The 6,258-nt window shown below is 44.1% G+C and overlaps 1 long non-coding RNA gene across 1 annotated transcript; it reads right to left on the bottom strand.

Annotated features, from left to right (window-relative positions):
- Positions 1-231: 231 nt before the first annotated feature.
- LOC117069770 lies at positions 232-6,044 on the bottom strand. Its single transcript, XR_004431658.1, has 2 exons — positions 5,720-6,044; positions 232-902 (listed from the first exon to the last, which is right to left on the bottom strand). It is a non-coding gene; the product is annotated as an uncharacterized LOC117069770 (long non-coding RNA).
- Positions 6,045-6,258: the final 214 nt, after the last annotated feature.

The raw sequence follows: 6,258 nt of genomic DNA, 5'->3' as shown, positions 1-6,258 counted from the left end.
CCCAGGACTTGGGGTCCTTACACCAGCAGCCACTGATGCAGCTGGCCCAGAGAGAGGCGCCCAGCAGGTTGCCTCCCGGGGACAAAACAGGTCGGAGAGGGTGAGGCAGTGGATGGAGTCACAACCGCCCCGGGCACGGGCGAAACGTGCGTTCATGCACCTCTGACCCTCCCTCACAAAACTGTTTCCCTCTGCCTTCCCCATGGCTGCGAAAAAGCAAAATGTAGATGGTTTTTCTTTTTTTAATTAACGTTTTAATTGATGAATGAAGCTGTATCTATTTATTGTGTACAACATGATGTTTTAAAATATGTATACATCGTGGGACGGTAACATCGAGCTAATGAACACGCATTACTTCACAAAGTTGTCATCTTTTGTGGCGAGAATGCTTAAAATCCACTCCCTTAGTATTTTTTAAGAATGCAGAACATTGTTATCAACCGTGGTCACTGTGATGCACAGCCAAGCTCCCAAACTCACCCTCCTGCCAGCTGAGGCTGTGCATCCTTTCACCAGCATCCCCCACCCCAGCCCCTGGCCCTGGTAACTACCACTCTATCCCCTACTTCTATGAGTTCAGCTTTTTAAGATTCCACAGATGAAGGAGATCATACAGCATTTGCTTTCTATGCCCGGCTTATTTTAGTTAACAAAACACACTGTCCTCCAGATTCATCCATGTGGTTGCAAGTGACAGGGTTTCATTCTTTGTAAAGTCTAAACAGTATTCCATTGTGTAAATGAACCTCATTTTCTTTATCCATGCATCAACTGATGGGCGTTTAGGCTGACTCCGTTTCGTAGCTGTTGTGGACGGTGCTGCAAGAAACATGGGGGGGCGGGTGTCTCTTCAACATACTGACTTCATGTCCTTTGGATAAATCCCAGCGGTGGGATTGCTAGAACACAATGTACAGTTTTTTTTTTTAACGGAAACTTTCATTTTTTAGTGAAACTAGGAAAACAGATAAAACCCACAGAATCCAAAATATATGTGAAGATGCCAAAAACAGCTGACATTGGGCCGAGGTCACATGGGAGGAAGTGAATACACAAGGGTACGAGGGCCCAGAGGCAGCTAAAATGTATGTTCTAAACATGGGGACCTCTCCTCAGAGTGCAGAAGCTTTATCCTGCACATACAATGACCAGCACAGGAGCCAGAATAAAGAGAGCTGCCAGCGGACACCCGGTGTCCAAGTGTCCAGCTGAATTCAAGATGCAGACGGCGCTGGGGCAGCCAGTCACACCCTGAGTCACTTTTGCTGCATGCATTTGTCTTTGCCAAATCAGAAAACGAGAAACCCTCTGGGCTGCAAAGCTTCACAGGCTCCTCTTCTCCCACCTCCACAGAAACACCTACAAACAGCAGGCCCAGTACAGCTGAATTCATGAAAATGAGTAATAAACTGGAACTGGAACAGTATCGACGTTTTACAAACAGCAACAGAGTGTATAAAAAATATTCACCAGAGGAATATTTCCAAACAATGAGATGAGAATTTCAGCCAAGTAATTCTCCTTGGATACAAAATAAAGAAGGGATTGAATTTATGAATGAAAATCATGAGGCTCAAATACAAGAGAAGAGAATCAAAAACGAACAGAAGGAGATAAAGTAGGGCCTGGTCAAAGTTACAAAATAATTTTTTTTTTTTTGAGACGGAGTCTCGCTCTGTCGCCCAGGCTGGAGTGCTGTGGCCAGATCTCAGCTCACTGCAAGCTCCGCCTCCCAGGTTCACGCCATTCTCCTGCCTCAGCCTCCCAAGTAGGTGGGACTACAGGTGCCCGCCACCTCGCCCGGCTAATTTTTTCTATTTTTTAGTAGAGACAGGGTTTCACCATGTTAGCCAGGATGGTCTTGATCTCCTGACCTCGTGATCTGCCCGTCTCGGCCTCCCAAAGTGCTGGGATTACAGGCTTGAGCCACCACACCCGGCCACAAAATAAATTTTTTTAAAAAACCTTCACTGGGCCGGGCGCAGTGACGCATACCTGTAATCCCAGAACTTTGGGAGGTTAAGGTGGGGGGGAACATGAGGTCAGGAGATCAAGACCATCCTGGCTAACATGGTGAAACCCCATCTCTACTAAAAAGACAAAAATTAGCTGGGCGTGGTGGCGAGCGCCTGTAGTGCCAGGTACTCAGGAGGCTGAGGCAGGAGAATGACGTGAACCTGGGAGGCAGAGCGTGCAGTGAGCTGAGATCGCGCCATTGCACTCCAGCCTTGGCGACAGAGCAAGACTCTATTAAAAAAAAAAAAAAAAAAAAAACCTTCATCATGGCAAGTAGAAAGGGCAAGGGAAAACAGATCCCATGGAAAACACAAATAGGACATGGGGAGAAAAATAAACGAGACGAAACACAGAGCAGAAATAAAATTTTACAGAACTAAAGACAAGTGATCTGAACTTGCCTGGGGCCTGGGGGACCTTGCCACACTGAAGGGAAAGACACAGGCTTGGCTGTCTTTGCCACCCATTAATTGTAGAGCCCCACAGATTGGAACAAACATAGGTAGTAGCCAGGGAGTAGTTACATCAGGCCTTGAGCAAGACCCAGTGTTGTGCTGACTTCAGGTCTGACCCAGCACAGTCATAGTGGTGGTGTCCATAGTGGTGACGGGGGTGCTTGTGTCACTCCACCCCCAACTCCAGGAGGCTCAGAACAGAGAGAGAGAGAGAGAGACTCCACTTGTTTGGGAGAAAGTAAGGGACAAGAACAAGTCTCTGCCTGGTAATCCAGAGAATTATTCTAGATCTTGGCCAAGATGATCAAAGCAGTACCTCTATGAGTCTGCAAGAACCACAATGTTTCTGGGCTTGGAGTCCCCCTAAAGCAGATATAGCTAAGATGACAACACCCAAGTCCTTTTGAATATCTGGGAAGCCTTCTCAAGGATAGGAGAAAACAAACAAACCCAGTCTGCAAAAACCTACAATAAATATCTCACTCTTCAATACCCAGACACTGAAGAACATCTCCTAGCAGCAACACCATCCAGGAAAACACAGCCTCAACCAATGAACTAAATAAGGCATCAGGGACCAGTCTTGGAGAAATAGAGATATGTTACCTTTCAGAGAATTCAAAACAGCTGTGTTGAGGAAACTCAAAGTAATTCAAGATAGTACAGTGAAGGAATCCAGAATCCTATCAGATAAATTTAACAGAGATTGAGACAATTAAAAAGAATTAAGCAGAAATTATGGAGCTGAAAAATGCAATTGGCATACTGAAAAATGCATCAGAGTACTTTACTAGCATCATATATTAAGGAGAAGAAAAATTAGTGAGCTTGAAAACAGGCTGTTTGAAAAAGCACAATAAAAGGAAACAAAAGAAAAAAGAATAAATAACAATGAAGCATATCTACAGGACCTAGAAAATAGCCTCAAAAAGCCAAATCTAAGAATTATTAGCCTTAAAGAGGAGGTAGAGAAAGAGGGATGGAGAGGTTACTCAAAAGGGATAATAACAGAAAACTTCCCAAACCTAGAGAAAGATATCAATATCCAAATGCAAGAAGGATGCAGTACACCAAGCATATTTAATGCGAAGAAGACTACCTCAAGGCATTCAATACTCAAGCTCCCACATGACAAGGATTTTAAAAAGATCCTAAAAGCAGCAAGAGAAAAGAAATGAATAAAATGCTATGGAGCTCCAATATGTCTGGCAGCAGACTTCTCAGTGAAGACTTTACAGGACAGGACAGAGTGGCATAATGGATTTAAAGTGCTGAAGGAAAAAACTTTTACCCTCAAATAGTATAGCTGGTGAAATTACCCTTCAAACGTGAAGGAGAAATAATTTGTTTCCAGACAAACAAATGTTGAGGGATTTCATGAACACCAGACCTGTCTTACAAGAAATGCTAAAGGGAGTATTTCAACCAGAAAGAAACAGATGTTAGTGAACAATAAGAAATCATCTGAAGGCACAAAACTCACTGGTAACAGTAAGTACACAGAACATTATAACACTGTAACTGTGGTGTGTAAACTCCTTTTTTTGTTAGTTTGTTTGTTTTTTGTTTTGAGATGGAGTTTCGCTCCAGCCCAGACTGGAGTGCAATGGCACAATCTCGGCTCACCACAACTTCTGCCTCCTGGGTTCAAGCGATTCTCCTGCCTCAGCCTCCCAAGTAGCTGGGATTACAAGCATGTGCCACCATGTCCAGCTAATTTTGTATTTTAGTAGAGATGAGGTTTCACCATGTTGGTCAGGCTAGTCTTATCTTGAGTAGAAAAACGAAATGATGAAGCAATGAAAAATAGTAACCACAACTTTTCAAGACATAGTACAATAAGATATAAATCATAACAAAAAGTTAAAAAGTAGAGGGATGAAGTTAAGGTATAAAGTCTTAATTAGTTTTCTTTTTACTTGTTTGTTTATGCAAACAGTGTTGTTATCAGCTTAAAATAATGGGTCATAAGATACTATCTGCAAGCTTCATGGTAACATCAAACCAAAAACAATACAACAGATCCACAAAAAACAAAAAGCAAGAAGCTAAATCATGTCATTAGAGAAAATCACCTTCACTAAAAGGAAGACAGACAGAAAAGAAAGAAGAGACAGAAGACCAAAAGCAAACAGCAAAATGGCAGGAGTAAGTCCTTACTTATCAATAATAACATTGAATGTAAATGGACTAAACTCTCCAATCAAAAGACATAGAGTGGCTGAATCAATTAAAGAAAAAACAAGACCCATTGATCTGTTGTCTACAAGAAACACACTGCATCTAAAAAGACACATATCGACTGAAAACAAAGGGATGGAAGAAGATACTCCATGCCAATGGAAACCAAAGAAAGAGTCAGAGTAGCTACACTTACATCAGACAAAATAGATTTCAAGACAAAACTATAAGTAGAGACAAGGTCATTAATGATAAACAGGTCAATTCAGCAAGGGGATATAACAATTGTAAATATATATGTACCCAATGCTGGAGCACCCAGATATATAAAGCAAGTATTTACTAGAGCTAAAGAGCGAAACAGACTCCAACGCAAGAATAGCTGGAGATTTCAACATCCCACTTTCAACATTGAACAGATCCTCCAGATAGAAAATCAACAAAGAAATACTGGACTTAATCTGCACTATCAACCAAATGGATCTAACAGTACAGAACATTTCATCCAACAGCTGCAGAACACACATTCTTTTCCTCAGCACATAGATCATTCTCAAGGATAGACCATATGTTGGGTTACAAAACAAGTTTTAAAATATCCAAAGAAATTGAAATAATATCAAGCATCTTCTCTGACCACAATGGAATAAAACTAGAAATCAATAACAAGAGAAATTTTGGAAACTATATACATATATGGAAATTAAACAATGAATGCTGAGTGGGTCAATGAAATTAAGAAGGAAACTGAAAATTTTCTTGGAAAAATGATCATGGAAACACAAAATACCAAAACCTATGGGATACAGCAAAACCAGTACTGAGAGGGAAGTTTACAGCTACAAATGCTTACATAATAAAAGAAGAAAAACTTCAAATAAAAAACCTAATAATGCATCTTAAAGAACTAGAAAAGCAAGAGGAAATCAAACCCAAAATTAGTAGAAGAAAACAAATAGTAAAGGTCAGAGCAGAAATAAGTAAAATTGAAATGAAGAAAACAATATAAAAGATTAATAAAACAAAAAGTTGTTTTCTTGAAAAGTTAAATGCAATTAACAAACCTTTAGCCAGACTAAGAAAAAAAAAGACAGAAGGCACGCGAGTCCGGCAACCCCGAGCTCCCACGCCGCGCCGCCATCCGCGGGTGCGGCAGGGTCGCCCCGACGCTCTCGTCTCTTCCCTCGCGCGCTCGCTCCCTCCCCATGCCCCCACCCCCCAGTCCCTGGCAGGTCCCTCCCCCAAGCCTGCTCCCGCGGCCACTGCTGCCCTCGCCGCCGCTACCGGAGGCGCAGGAGCCTCGCGACAGTGTTTGCACAGGCGGCGCGTGACGCCGCCGCCGCCTGTAACTGATGCAGAGGTTACCCCGCCGCCTCAGCCGCCACCCCCCGCCCGCCGCCGCCGCCGCCGCCTCAGCCGCCACCCCCCGCCCGCCGCCGCCGCCTCAGCCGCCACCCCCCGCCCGCCGCCGCCGCCTCAGCCGCCTCAGCCGCCACCTACCGCCCGCCGCCGCCGCCGCCTCAGCCGCCACCCCCCGCCCGCCGCCGCCGCCGCCTCAGCCGCCACCCACCGCCCGCCGCCGCCTCAGCCGCCACCCACCGCC

This window comes from Trachypithecus francoisi, unplaced genomic scaffold (assembly GCF_009764315.1).
Source record: "Trachypithecus francoisi isolate TF-2019V2 unplaced genomic scaffold, Tfra_2.0 Lachesis_group3, whole genome shotgun sequence".
Lineage (NCBI taxonomy): Eukaryota > Metazoa > Chordata > Mammalia > Primates > Cercopithecidae > Trachypithecus > Trachypithecus francoisi.
The sequence above is the reverse complement of the archived record's forward strand: the minus strand, read 5'-3'. Positions and strand labels throughout refer to the sequence as shown.